We start from the raw sequence: 16,671 nt of genomic DNA on the forward strand, positions 1-16,671 counted from the left end.
CTGACATCTTCTGCAAAGCCAAAGAAACCATCAAGAGAGCAGGGAGACAGCCTACAGACTGGGAAAAAGTATTTGCCAACTCCAGGTTGGACAAAGGCTTAACATCTCGGATCTACAAGGAACTCAAATGTGCTGAAAAGAAAAAAACAAACAACCCTATTATAAAATGGGCAAAAGATATGAACAGACATTTCTCAAAGGAAGACATCCGAGCAGACAGCAGATACATGAAGAAATGTTCAACCTCACTAATCATCAGGGAGATGCAAATCAAAACCACACTGAGATACCACCTAACTCCAGTCAGAATGGCAATTATCAATAGCTCAAAAAATAACAGCCGCTGGAGAGGGTGTGGCGAAAAGGGAACACTTCTACACTGTTGGTGGGAGTGCAAACTAGTGTAACCTCTGTGGAAAACAGTATGGCGATTCCTAAAAGCTCTAAATATTGACCTCCCATACGACCCCACAATCCCCCTACTGGGAATATATCCGGAAGAACTCAAATCACTCTATAAAAAAGATACCTGCACACGTATGTTTATCGCAGCATTGTTCACAATAGCAAGAACCTGGAAGCAACCATGCTGTCCATCAAAAGAGGACTGGATTTAAAAAATGTGGTACGATGGAATACTACACAGCCATAAAAAAGAACAAAATCATGAATTTCGCAGCAACCTGGATGGAACTAGTGACCTCTCACAGAAACAAAGATCTGAGTATCACATGTTCTCACTCATATAGTGGACCTTGACATCCAACCTAATACTATAAGAAAATGACTGACAGTGGTGGGAAACTGTGGGGGGGAGGGGAAGGGAGATGGGATTAGCGGTAGTAAATATCTCTCTGAAGATGGGGAGACACCTCTTATCAACAAGGTGCCTGAATGAAGCATATTTGTATACTTAACCCTTAACTGTACCCCATAATATCATAATAAAAAATATTGATTAAAAAAAAGACAGATATGCTAAATGAAAAAAAGATATATTGTAGTATTTGAAATATAACATCATTTATTTCCTCTTATGTGTGCATAAGGGAAAATGTCATTCCCCCAACACATACATAAGCTAGAAAGATATATACCAAATTATTTATAGCAATTTCTAAACAGTGGTGAGACTATTGATAATTTTCATTTCTTTTATTCTTTTTCTTTTTGCTTATCTGTGTTTTCTAATTCATTCTCTACAAACATATTAATTTATGTAATGAAGAAAAATAAAAGTCAGTGAGACATGATAGTTCACACCTATAATCCCAGTACTTTGGGAGGCAGGAGGATTACTTGAGCCCAGGAGTTCATAGCAAGATACCATCTCGATAAACAATAATAGCAATAATAATAATAAAATGACAAAAGAAAAATGGAAGTCATGTTATATGCTTGAAAGAAATAGAAAAAAATAATAATTTAAGAGGATAGAGTTTGGCCTTCTTAAAGATGTATAGAGTGAGTATATTATGGTCTCCCTGTACCAAACCCAGGAAAAATAACCAAGCTTTTTTTCCTTGGCATTTCTACATTTGAAGCATCTCAAATAGCATTCAATAAATCTTATTACTTAAAAGTAAATATTTGTATCAACTAAAATCTGGATCCTTATTGCTATGGTTTGAATGCATGTGCATCCCCCGACAAATTCACACGTTTATACCTAAGACCTAATGTGACAGTATTAAGAGGTAGGCCTTTATGAGGTGACTAAGACCTGAAGGTATAATCCTCATAAGTGAGATAAGAGAATTTATAAAAGGGCTGGAGGTAAATTGCTAGGTTCTTTCTTTTTGCCCTTCCACCACTAGCAAATACAGTTTGTTGGTCCCCTCCAAAGGAGCGCAACAGCAAGGCACCATCTTGGAAGCAGAGACCAGAGGCCTTACCAGATACCAGACATGCCAGTGCTTATATCTGGGACTTCCCAGTCTCCAGAACTATGAGAAATACATTTCTATTGTTTATAAATTATCCAATCTATGGTATTTTGTTCATAGCAGCATGAGCAGACTAAGACACTTATAATTACAGCTCATCATTTGCTGCTTGCTCTCAACAGATATACAAAATCAATCTATATTCCCTCCATATTAGATTTCTTCAAATATTTTAAGGAAGGAATCAAATCATAGTCTTTTTCAAGGTCAAACACCTCTACTTTCTATACCTATTTCTCATTTGCCATCATTACCAGACCCTTCATCACTCTCCTCCAACATACTGTAGTCTCTAGATGTCATTCTAAAAATATTTATGTTGCCAGCAACTAAATACTAAGTTCTATATCTTCACTTTCAGCAGAAAGAAAACCAACATTCAGCAAGGTTGTTTCTTCCATGTCACACAGGTAGGTAGAACTGGCAGAGCTAAAAATTCAAATGCTGGTTTTCTAACATAAAATCTAATGTTTTTTCTATTACATGGGCCTATAAAAAAATCACTCTCAACATTAAAGATGCTACAATTCCAATTATGACTACCTTCTAAATTTTTTTTCTTTCATTTCCAGAGAGAAGATTTATCTACTTTGGCAGAAACTACATTTTATTAACCCTAATCCAAAAAGTAACTTGTATTGTTTATCTGTTGTATAAGAAATTACAGCAAAGTGCTAAAAACAACAATAATAATTTATTATTCTTAACAATTTCTGTGGATTGGGAATTTGGGAGCATCTGGACTGGGTGGTCCTGTCTCAAAGTCTCTCATGAGGTTACAGTTAAGTCAGTGGCTAAGGTTGGAGTCATCTCAAAGGTTTCTTTACTCACAGATACGGTATCTGGGCTAGGAGCACTTCAAGAGCTTTGGGATGGAACAGCTAGGGTTTCTTGGACATCTTTCTCTTCCCCAGTGTAATCTCGCTCCATAGTCTCTTCTCTCCAGCATGTTGGTTTCGGGGTAACTAAACTTCTTTACAGGGTGCCTTAGGGCTCCAAAGGTGCACACACTGGAGACAGTTTGATGAAAGCTGTATCGCTCTTTCTAACCTGGGCTGGGAAATCACACTGTATTATGTCATTGCATTCTGTTCAACAGTGAGTCACCAAGGTTTGCCCATAGTCAAGGGGATGGAAGTTAGACTCTGCCTTGTTATAGGATGGAGTTGTAATTAAATCCTTAAATTGTTGCTGTGAGAAATGAATCACAGTGACTAGAATATAAGTATACTCAACAAATGATAATTATTCTTATTATTAAATTCTTTTTTCCAATTGTGTTTTGTCTCCATTTTCAATTCTGAAAATAGTCATGATAACCATTACCATCATTTTTGGTTTTTTTCATACTTATTCATCTAAATGGAATAATAAATACTAAACTGCATTACTTTCTTATTATCAATGCTCATTCCAAACTAATTACACTAAAATCTGCCTCCTCACAAAGCTCCAGGGACTTGGTAGTTTGCTTTTTTCTAGGAATTCTATCAATTCTCACTTATCCTGTCTGCATATGGAGTACCTCCACTCTGTCCAGGAGCAGCTACAGTAAACTACTGTTCCTATTCAGCTGTGTTGCCAACCGCACCTAGACAAGGAATGTTGATGGGCAGCCACACTGCAAGCAGAGGAGGCGAAAGTCAGATAAGATGTCAGGAATTGAGAGTTGGAGAGCATAGGTCAGGAATGGAATGTTGCCTACATAAAGGACTCGAAACCCACATACAGCTGGAAGTCATTGCAGTTGGGAGAAATGACTGGGAAATAGTCTCTCTAAGTAGCTGCATGAATCAACTTCCCTACCTGCTGCTCAATCTAATTGCAGGGACAGAACATTATCCTCTTACACCCTTTCCTGTACGCACTAGCAAGACTGAATTAAGCGTATTCATTCTTACTGCATCCTATATTGTTGGTTTTGCTTTCCACTTTAGTTGTAGTAGCCTCTCCAATTGTAGTTTATCCTCACTGTAGTCTGCCTTCCTTATAGATAAGGTTTATTGAGGCACTCAGTCATTAATTTCTTTCTGATTTCTGACAGCACCCAATCTACAGCAAACTTCTGTTTCCTCAGACCCTACCCCAAATCATCCAAAGAAAGCCCAAATACTAAAATATGTTCAGTCAACATTCTCTTATGAAGACATTCCATGGTTCCTTATGGTGTATATTCTCCCTCACTAAAATGAGTAATAAACCCAATTGTTCAACTGCAGGTATGTTCCTGGTAGTCTTTGGTCGGAGAGAATTAAGGCAATACAATGCCTATAAGGGAGTTAAAAACAATAGTTAAACCAACTAAAAGTTATTTGTGTTTTAAATCCCCATGCACTGGAGTCGGGAAGACGGCGACTGAGCCAGTCTGACTATTCAAGTCCCAGTGTGAGTCAGTGTATGGAAAATTTTGTGTATGTGCTGGTGAGCAAGAAGGCATGTGAGTGGCTGACTGAGTGAGGGCTAGGGAGCTAGCGGCCAGGGCTCTCCTGGTGCAGCGGCTGGTGCCACAGCTGCTCTGCTTGGACCCTAGTGATCCCGGGACACAGAAGCCCGGCGCCATTTTTGTTTTGTTTTTTTAAATCACCATGAACTGGCAACTCATTCTTGTCAGTGATTAATCTTCTCTGCCAGGACAGATGGTTCCTACCGCTACACTCCATCCTCCTTGATATGCATTGCATTTATATAAGCTTCAATTAAGTGTCGGAGTTATATAAGTTACATATACACATAACTTATATAGTATATGTATATTATATAGTATATGAATATTATATAGCCTTATATACTGCTATATATTGTATAATATTGCACAGTATAGTATATGTATAAGTACTAACATATAATATAGTATATGTATAACATAAAAGTTTATATATATTTTATATTAAACAAACTTATACATATATTATATATACACCACTTTTTCTGATTCTCCACTTTACACAACTTTTCTTGATGAACCAAAAACTATCTGTCAACTGTACCATATAAGAGATCGTCTACTATAGTGTCATTGACTAAATGTCAGAAAAAGATTTACCTAACCTAGGTTCTCATAACTTCTTGCTAACAAAAGAAATCTAGCCTTTTTAATATACTGAAGGCTAAATTTCTGACATCTATAGGTTATTTCTCAGAAGAAAAAGTAAGTTTTTCGCTTATGTGACATATTTTTAGGAAAAGTTTTTGGTTATAGAAACTTACATAAATGAAAATGCCATATTTGGTTCTAATTGCCAACAAATTATTCATGACAAAGGTATAATTTGCTCTAATAGTGAAACAAAATGTATTTTTTCTTTCATTAAAACTGACATTTTCTAGAATATATTAGATGTACATATCATTCTCAAAGTTGAAATAACATATGCCACTTATCACTATCACAGTACTGTTTAATAACAATAAAATTATTCAAAGAATTGTCAGAAAATAGACTTGTTAAAAATATTTATTTAAGTGTCATGATTCCTAAATCCAAAAAAGAAAAAGTTGTTGCTTTTTAAATGTTATTTTCATCCACAGAAAATTTTAAAAACCCAAAAGTTTTTAAATGGCCTCATTAACATGATATTTAGTAAATATTTAGTAAATAGAGGTAAATATAGTGAACAGAGTAAATACAAAATAAAATCTCCACACCTGTCATGACATGCACATAGAAAAGCCTTGCATTATCTTTACACTATCAGCCTCATATACAAAATCAGAATCTTAAGATTCAAAGGTCCTTAAAAATCCATTTGCTCAATCCTATGTAACACTTGAATCCCCTGTGAAAGAGAAGGCGGAATAAAGTACTGGTTCTCTGGGTAAGACTTTCTTGGTTAAAGCCCAGCTTTTCCACCTTCCTTCCATATGAGCTCAGACAAATTAGTTAACCTTTCTTTGCTTTTTCTTGTCTGTGAAATGGACATAATGATATTAGCAGTAATGAACTTCCCTCATAGGGTTGTTATGAAAATTAAATGAACTGATAGAAATAAAACACGAATAACAATGCCTATTACATATGAAATGCTCATAAATAATAGTGATGGTGATAGTGATGATGGTGGTGACCGCTAGAATAAATCCTGACAAGCGACTTTTTGACCTCTCCTTAAATACCTCCACCAATATAGGATTTAGCACCTCCCAAAGTAATCCATTCTGTCTTTGGAGGGTTGTCAAAAATTTGTCTTTATAGAAACATGAAGCCTATTTGAACCTATAGTTCTACACCATAAAAACATTAAGAATGGTAGCCATTTCAATACATACACGTGGCTATTACAGTACCCTTCTATTTTATCTTTTTCTAGGGAAAATTCCATTACCTTCATTTTTTCTTCATAAGACATGGTTCAGCCATTCTGATCATTCTCCCCTGAGTATGTTCCAAATTTGTTTGTCTAAGAGTAGTGCTCTGAACTGAATGCACTCAGTATGTCTGAACAACAAAAATTAAGGGACACTATCACTGCCTTAGAGAGCCTTATAAATGAGAACCGCTTTTTGGCAAAACAGTAAGAAAAGCTGTAAGGAGGCCTGATAGTGAGCCCTTAACACATGAAGCGACATTCTATCAAGATTCAGCCACTGATTGATTTATGTTCCTACCAACTCTAGGCAGTCACTTTCATCTGGAAATTCATTATTACTCAACCTACCATATATATGATATTCAACCTAAGCAATACTATCAGGCTAGGGCAAACTGGCTAAGGTAATTTTAACCTTGAAATCAAGAAAGTAAGAAATGGCAAGAGACTTGGTGATTATAATTAAAAACTTTCATTTTTGAGTTGAGGTAATCGAAGCCAGAAGATATAAAGTGACTTCCCAATGGTCACACAGCAAATTAGTGGCAGAGATGAACATAGGCTTTCTATGAAGTAACATCCTTCTCTCAAACTTACGTTCCCTCTAAGCACCAGTGAAAATACTTCCACTGAATAAAAAGAATGTTTTTAGGACAATTTATGGTATTGAAGAATAAAGGGAGTGCTTATGCAGAAGGTGGAGATGTTGGACAAATTCTTACGAGCAAGTTTCTATGCATGGAGAGTCTCAAATGATTCCCTAGAGCATTTCTTAGGTAACTACTGACTCTAGGATCAACTCAGTCTTCTTCATGCTCTCCTGCTCTGCAGTTGTTTTCTCTTCTTCCCCATTTGAGAGACATCGGTACACATAGAAAAAATAGCTGGTTGTTGTTGTTGTTGTTGTTATAATAAGCAAAGCAGCTAGTATGCTTGAAATGAAAAGAAATATCTCAGAATATGTTCTTCCTTCCCCACAAATCCTAACATTAAAAATTATCAGAGCCCCATCAAGGTTTGTCAACAAATCAATTTGTTCCTAAACAGAGTTGCTACTCTATAAACAGCGAGGTCCTTTCAGGGGCAAGTTTGCCTAAGGAAGAGAGGTGAAAGAACAGATTGCTTTACATGTCATCACACTGAGCCGTTAGGACCCCTCTGTGAATTTAACAATATCCCCTCTTCACTAGATATCCCCTAGTAAAGTTCCCAGTTTGGAGAATTTCACCACAGAAGTCTTCAAATTTCCTTCTAATATGTCAAATTCATATGATGGACTTAACAAGAAACTCTTTGTAATTCAGAAATAGGATTTCTAGCTCTCTGCTGTAAGCAGAAATAAATTTCTAACTCTCTGATGTAAGTTCTTACAAGTACAAAAAGACTAAAAATAATCCCTTAGAGGTTATGTTGCTTATAAAGCAACTATCCATCCATTCATCTGTCTATCTATCTACCTATCTATCCATCTGTCCATCCATCCATCCATCTGTATTTGCATTTCCAGAGAAAGGAAAACTAGGCACAAAGTATCTTCAAGTCAACACAAAGTAACAAGTAAAAAGTCTAACTCTGCCATCAGGTGCTCCCAATGTTTGGAACCTGTATATTCCCCTACCTAAAGGCAACACAAAACCTTAGACTACTGGATGACTCAGAATCATAGAGCCCATATTTTATCTCTGGAGAGGAAAAAAGTTATGAACTTTCATTGTTCTCCCTTAACTTCCAAATGCTCAAAAACTTAGATTCATTCCTTGACCTACTGTGTCATCCAAAAGAATAGCATCCAAGAAGAGAGTCAAAAATCTAACCTTACTGTTAATTTTAGAAAATAAATAAACTATAATCAAATCACATATAAAATACATCAGTGAGAGAACAAAAATGAGAAAAGTGTCTTGAAGCATACCAGGTACAAGATAAATTAATATAGTGGAAGGCCAAATATTAACTCTAAATTCAAGAGCAAAAATTTTCCCAATTTGTTCGTGGTTTACACTAGTTTAATCCTGGCTAATTTAGTGCTTATACAAAAAACTGTAACCACTGGAACTGGCCAAAAGTTACTAAATAAAAGTAATCATCACATAAATGTTCTCATTCTTTTTTTCTAGATAGAATGAATCTCTTCTACTATACTGAAAATCTATCTGTACTTGAATGAGGAAGGCACATTTCCTCTCAGAAGTTTGAGAAACTTAAGAACATTGTATTCAAGGTATTCTCAGTATTCTGGGAGTAGAAACAAATCAGAGTTAAATTATAATGAAAGCAAAAGTTTACAAAATAATTTCCAATCATTTTATTAAATAAGGTTTTTTCATTTCCTAGAGTGCTAATGAAATATAAAGAAGATAAATGAAATGCATAAATATTCATTTCTAATTCCAAACTGATTGTGAAATTTTATTAGCAAAGGTTTGTAATTTATACTTTGAATTTAAGAATGTGGTTTACACAAAGATATATTATTGAACTCAATTTGCATCACCTAGAAAATAATGCCTAGGAATTCCTGGGCATCATAGGAATGTAGTAACACCAAAATAATACTTAAAAGGTTAATATTATTTAAAAAAATAAATATGCTATCACAATGAAAGCTGTATTAACAAAGGGAATAATAGTTTGAGATTGTTATTTTAAAAGGTTACATTTCTCTTGGAAAGCAAGGAAAACTTTTTATTGCTGAGGACAATCAAACAGTGAGATAATCTCCATATCAAGTAATTAAGGCACATTCATTAGAGGCGGTCAAGAGAGATTACGCATGTTTGTGGAAGGAACAGAGTAGGGTCTTTCCTGCTTGATGCAGGTGGTTTGACTCAATAATCAGAGACAGCCCTTACAGTCTCATCTTTGAATGAATGGTGCAAGCAGAATTTATTATGTTAAAGTTTCCTTTATGGAAAGCAACCCTTTCCAAATTAAAGAAAGAAAGTAGATCTCATGGAATACAAACACAATTCTGGCTTCCTCCTCCCCAATCTCCCTGTCACAGTTGTCATCATCTTATTTCTGCTGATCTCAAAGAACCTTGAGATTCATGTCTCATTCTAATAGCAAAAAGTTCAAATTAGTCATGCAAATGACTGCATGCTATATAATATATATATATTATTTTCCACAGCATGTTGCTAAGAAAAATGTGCTTACAAGCATGTGTAGATTTCATTATTCCAGTTATATTTCATTCATATAGTGATGTACCCAGAAGCCAAGCAAGAAGGAATTCTGTACAAGAAAGTATACATTAGTCAGAACCACCTACAGACTGAAACATACTCATAGAGTTCTGCTTTAATCAGAAAATTATTGGTGTCCTGAGAGCAGCTTTCACTGATTAACATTGACTAATCTGGCAAAAGGCTTATTTAAAATATATATTAGAATATGCATATATATTCTAATGACATTTGACTCCATTAAGAAAAATAAATGCTAAGTAAGAACAGTCCTGCTTAACCAAACTGTTCATGTTAGATTAGCTTATGCCAGATTTTCTACTAGGAATCAAGTCTTATTTTAAATAATTATCAAAAAGCTACTTTTCCTATGTCTGGAAATGCCATATACCCCAAGACATGCACTGGTCATATGGGAGTATTTGCATAGGGAGAGTAGACAGGAAAAAAACCTCAGAAACAATGCCAGCATGACTATGAGGTATACAGTAGCAACATGTAGGTAAAATAAATGAAAATAAAATATTTATGAAACATAGAGGTATCAATAAAACTGGGACAAATTAGAATAACGGCTGAATCCCAGAAAATATAATTCTCATGAACATGCAGGAATGTTGTAAACTATAAGTGAATGTCAGGGATAGAGTTCATTAAGGGATTCATGTTATACTGCTCTTCAAACCCAGTCACTGATTCTTATACAGTCTAAAAGATTAAAATAAAAACAAACATGACATATCCCATCTCCTCAAAGACATTCTGCATACACAAATTTATTACACTGGGAAAAAAAGATACTAATGTCCAATTTTCCTTGATCTGTCAAAATACAAAAGAAATGCAAAAAGTCTTTTCACAGATGTAGCAAAGTACTGGATTTTTAAATTTTGGCAGGTGTTCAATACACAGCCCACATAATCACATGTTAATGACTGGAGTGTGCTAATCAGCATGCATACCTGATGCATTCTTGTCCAAGGGGAAAAAAAGCCAACTCTTCTAGAGCATGTTAGTGTTTCTACTTTTGATGAAGATGTCGATAATATGCTAGGGAAGAAGGTACACTTTTCTAAAAAGTATCTTCAGAAAAATGTCTAATATCATTAAGAATCATGATGAAATAATTAATATTCCACAAGCATTCATATATTTCCAAGTAACATACCAGTAATCTTTTTGTTTAATTTAAAGAAGATAGGTTTGGGAACTTTTTAAAAAATACACTTTAAAAGATAACAGAAATGATACATAATCAGGGTGTCAAAATATAAAGATATCAATATGTTAGCACTAGATAACACTTGTCTGTTTCACTATCCACAGAAAGAGTTGTCCCAAATTCCATGCAATAAAGTATGCTTTTATTTTTTAATTTAAACAGTAAATAAATTTATGAGATAGGTTTAAAAGGAGACGGTAAACTGTGTGCAAATATAGTTTCAAATTTATAGAAAATGAGAAATCTCCCACAGGGCTAGAGAATGTTGTTCAGTGGCTCAGGGGCAAGGCTGGACATTTTCACTTGTTAACAGAAACCCAGGTTTGAAGTTTACTTAAATTGAATGAATTTCCAAAATTCAAAAATGAGAGGAGTGGTAACTAAATGTTCCAGAATTCTAAACCTTGCTAGTTTGTGGATTGTTTCCCCCAGTGCATCAAAAACCAATCAGGTACCTCAAAAGATGGACATAAACCTTACCTTATGCATTATGACTGTAAACTAGTCAGGATCAGGTGAACTAGTGGGTTTTATACACTTTCTAAAGTACTTTCCCAATAAAATTGAGGAAATAAATGTTATCTGGGTGCTGCCTACTATCTTAAATGACTAATCTCACGAAACACTAGCAACATTTCAAGTTTTTGAAATCTTTTTTAAAGTATCAAGATCAGAAATATTCTAAAAGTCTGTCACAACATAAAGCATGGCTGAAGATTAAATCCTCACTAAAAATTCCTGGACTATGTTATCATGTATGACAATAGCTCCATTCCCAGAAATGGTATAGAGTCCGCATCAGAAGTTTTATGACTCCAAATGAACAACATAAAACACTCCAGAGTTGATTAGCAACTCCATTGGACTGAAAGAGAGGCAGAGAGTAGAAATCGTTTGCAAGCAAGAAAGCATTGTTCCCAATAGTTATTTATTAAGTATCTCAGCACATCTATTATTATTTCCTTTCAACTACAACAAAGGGCATTAGTGGCATTATTTATAGAAGAAAATTATTTTGAAAGCTTTCTAGAAGTTAAAACTTACCTGGAGGAATTTAAGTCGGTCTCTAAAATAAGGAGCTCAGAGATTCTGAGGCTGAGAGTCCAGTAAGGTTATGTCTACATAATTAGACTAATAGTTAAAAGCTAGATATATATTTCTGCCTAAAATACATACCAATATAAGCATGCATGTAAGTGTACACATGCATGTGTACATAAGGTCCCATTTGTAATCGTGTTGTCATGTTTTGTATCTAGTAAGAGACAGTGTTGATGCCTTAGTCACATCACTACGGTGTACCCAGAAGTCACCTACAAACAGTTGCCGCTTAGGCAAAAAGCTTCTGTCTCTCTCCTGGGGCCATTCTCTGGCCAGAAGCATGCCTACCCCCTTTCTTCCTCTCCTTGGTCTCACTAGCCTCATTTTTTATTCATTCTTAACTAAGTTCCTGCCCACATGTACATTACTTAAAATATTCTCTCCAATCTTGGTGTAAATTTTGTCTTCCCCAGAATCTCTAAGTACACTCCAGTGAATAACGTCCTCAACAGTTCACTCTCTCACCAACAAACTCTCACTTGCAGTACAGCTGTGGTTTCCTAATAGGTAGCCCTGTTTCTGATGTTATCTCCCACAATCCACCCTACACAGCAGGCAATGTGATCTTTCAAAAACATAAATCAAATTATGTTACTTCCTTGCTTAAAAATCTTGCTTAAAATCTTCCAGTGGCTTCCTCTTGCACTTGAAATAAAGTTTAAACACCTCACTGTAGTCTGTGAGTCCCATAATACCTGTCATCTGCCTGTCTCCCAGATTTCAACCTAAACCATTTTTTCCCTCAGTAGCCATTCTATTGTTTTCTGTTGATCAAACACACAAACCTAAAGTTTTTGTACTTATTATATACACTCTGGCTGGGTGTCCTCCCCAAATCTTTACACAGCGGCTCCTTCTTGTTATTCAAATTTCATCTCAAATGTCGTCTCTTTTTTTTTTTTTTTTTTTTGAGTTGGAGTCTCACTCTGTTGCCCAGACTGGAGTGCAGTGGCTGCTCCCGGCCACCGCAGCCTCGACCTGCTGGGCTCTGGTGATCCTTCCACCTCAGCCTTCCAAGTAGCTGGAATTACAGGCATGCGCTACCACGCCCGGCTGATTTTTTTTTTTTTTGATTTATTGTAAAGATGAGGTCTTGCTGCCCAGGTGGGTCTCGAACCCGCGGGCTCAGGCAATCCACTCACCGCAGCCTCCCAAAGGCGTGGGATTACAGCTGAGCCACCGAGCCCGGCTAAATGTCGTCTCTTTAAAAAGACCTTCCCCAGTCTGTTTAAAGTAGTCATTCTCTATTACATTTTTTAATGTACCACTTTTCTTCCAAACACTTGTCATTGTCTGAAATTGTCTCGCTCTGTGAGACTTCTTTATTGTCTGCCATACTACTAGACCCTAAGTTCCATAACAGGGATCCTGTCTGTGAGTACACAGGGTAGTCCCTGTACCTAAAACTTAGTAGATATTATATACTCAGGTAACTAGTGATGAGAATAACACCTCTCTAAATTATACTCTAAAAGCAAAAGGGGGAAAAAAGCAAGGCAAAGAATGCACATCTTAACTTACCTATTTGATACAACAAGTAACTATATATAATTTGCACCAAAAACTGCATGTAGTTTGCAGATAATATGTAAGCTTACTTGTCCCTTCTACAGTTACAATCTTTAGCAGATAATAATTACACATAATATGATATACAGGTCATTAAAAATAACCACAAAAATACTCTTCCATGCTTTTTAACATTAAAAAGAATGATACACTGTACATTTTCCATAGAAACAATTAGGTGAATTTATTCCAGCCTAATGATTCTGTTCTAATAAAACAAAAATATATTTTAGAGGACAGTGTCAATATTCCTCTGCAAATAAAAGATATTGGCACCATGAAAACAGCAGTGGTTGTACATTGAGGAGGACAGTAAATTCTTATTTACACTAACTTTTCAACCTTCAAATGGATCACATCAATTAACACAGCATATTAAATTGATGATTGAACAATTTGATGTCCATAATATAAATAATTGTAATTAAAATCAGAGTCTAAAAATTTTTTTATCTCAAACTGGTCCTTGAATTCCTGTGTCTAAAACTTCTATTCTCCTTCTTTGCTATACATTACAAATTATTTTTCTTGCTTGAAACTGTGTGGTCTCCTATTTTGCAGCAGTACCACCTCGAAATAATCAGAATTTTAATATTTAAATTTTTTTCTAATCAGGAAATGGAAATTAGCAGAAATTCTTTGCTTTGTCTTTACCCTGTCTTACGGAAAAGCTCCTCTGTGGTCAAAATAAAACGCTTCCTGAACAGAGGAGATAAGAAACTTTGAAGACTTGTTTCTAACTGTTCATAAATGAGGGCTGTCACAGAAAGTAAATAACAATGGAAGCTGAATAGGTGCTGAAAAAATTCTTTTGATATTTTTTTAGATTTGCTTTAAAATTTTATTTCTCCACCACTATTTTATGGAGTTCAATTATAGTAAGTAAAGAATGTGATTCAGTAAAGGAAACTACAAATTTCACTTCATTTCATAAACATCTTTTTGGACTTCATGTTTATTTTACAATAGAAAGAGGTAAAATGCTTATTACATTTTACATTAGTTAGAGCCCTCCCACTCCAACACAAATTAATACACACACACACACACACACACACACACACACACACACACACAGACAATATATGTAGGTTTGCAGGTCTGCCCAGAAATCTAAAATCCTTCTATTGTTTTTCTTTCCTATAAAGAAAAATTGGTTGGTGATACGATACTTGCAGTATAAGTCATTACAGGTCTGATGTTACAGTTGTTACACATTATTGAATCTATCCAGTGAAAAGGAGGCACAAAGGGAATTTCCAAATGCAGCTGCTATTTCCCATTTGTTAAATCCTTTTATTACACCATATAAGTACACAGCTGGGAAATACTATAGAGTGGGAGTTAAAACAAAATATTTTGGCTTCCAAACATTCAGAATACACAAAGGCTCCAGTGGAAATCAATGCTTGTTATCAAAAGAGAGTGAAAGTTTGAAAACATTTCTAGCAAGGGTGATTTCTTTTATACTTATATATAACATATTTGTAACTTTAAACTATTATATACTATCATAAATCAACTTAATATAAATTTGGCAAGCAAATTATTAATATTTATTTTCCGACAAAATTTTAGATCACACAAGTTTGAAAGTAACTCACCAAAGTAACTTAGCACTTACCAAGATACAAACAAAATTTTAGGAGGAAAAATAAGTACACTGTTCTCAAAGAAATAAAATTTGAAATATATTATTTTTTCCTCTACTCACATTTCCAGTCCAGTTGTTTTTATGTGTCTATGACTGCATAAAAGCCAAAACAGATCTTGAACCCATCCCTTCTATCTACCCTTCCTCTACACTAACCTAAGATGTCTCACCTGGATTTCTGAAATAGACTTCCAGTGGGTCCTCCTCCTTTCACTCCCTTGTCTCTCTTCCATCCACTCATTATACCACAGAATTACCTACTGAAATGTTCTTAAACCCTTCAAAGGCTTTCCATTGCGCTTAGATAAAATCTCACCTCCATAATGTTATTTCCAGAGTCCTGTTTGAAATAGCCCCTACCATCTTCCCAACTATATCTGACGCTACATTACATCCTCATTTATAACACATCAGCCACAAAAGCCATTTTTTATTTTCTTAAATTAAGCTATAATGTTCTCACATCAGATACTTCACACACGCCACTTCCTCTGCAGTTCTACTCTTTGTTCCATTCATTCTGCCCAGTTGGTTCCACTCATTCCCGGCTCAGAGAAGGCCTTCCTAACCATCTATTCTAAATTAGGTTTGCCCCGTTATGTTTTCACATAGCATTCTGTTCTTCTTTTTTACAGTACATAACATGATTTTAATTATATATATTTGTGTATGTTTATTTCATTTCTATTCCCTCTCCTAGATTATAAACTCCGTGAAGAAATGAAGAACAATTGACTTATTCACCGCTATATACTCAGCACCCAGTAGAGTGCTTGGGTAGAAGGTGTTCAATAAATATTTGTTGAAATAAAAATGAAATGTAGCACCATTATTTTTTCCAAAAGCAAGTGGCAGCAATTGGACATCTATCCTGCCCATGTTAACATGGAGGTATAAGAACAACTACATTTCTATTAGAAAAACAGACTTGCTTTATTGAATCTTCTTTCTTCCCCTTACTCAAGGAAAATAAGACTTCCAGTGAATCTAATTGTACAGTGTTGATCCCCTTAGAAAATAAAATTAGTCTAGAAATGATTTCTCTTCCAATCCTCTATTTCTCACCTACTGCTCTACAGCACTGACTGTGTCTGCAAAATCATCTGAAAAAGAAAAATGTCTGCCTCCATAAATTATTAAATTAAGTCTCTGAGACATCAAGCATTAAAAATTTAAATGTTATTAGTAGTAAAGGCATTTTAAATATTAGCTTATTTTTTTAATAAGGAATAAAATTTTCCTCAGTGGCCACTTAAAATATTTTTCATTTATTTAATTTTTGGTTAGCCAAAGTTAAGAAATACAAAAAAAAGGGGTTAAAACTTATAATTTAGTAAAATATATTAAGGTTTTGATTCTCTTCTAGATGCTAAAAACTGAATGTTTTTGCTTTAAACTAGGTAATTCTATATAAATTTTAAAGATGTGGGTTACAATTCAGGATTAGGTACATAAGTGGTCATCATACAGGTGAAGTTTGGGCCTCCCATTGGTCCTCACTTTGCCTGGTTAGGGATCAGGTGCTTAAACTAGATAATTAATGTAATTTACTATGATTTCTGTTTTGGTGGTTAAAGATGGAATTTAACATGGAAAAGCTACCTAATACACTGCGTGTATTTGTTTCTAGTTTCAGAGAAAACTCCTGCAGTCTGATTGATACTCAGGAGCTTATTCTGTCCTT

This window comes from Carlito syrichta, unplaced genomic scaffold, assembly GCF_000164805.1.
Source record: "Carlito syrichta isolate Samal-C Ts95f unplaced genomic scaffold, Tarsius_syrichta-2.0.1 Scaffold309476, whole genome shotgun sequence".
NCBI classification, from domain to species: Eukaryota; Metazoa; Chordata; class Mammalia; order Primates; family Tarsiidae; genus Carlito; species Carlito syrichta.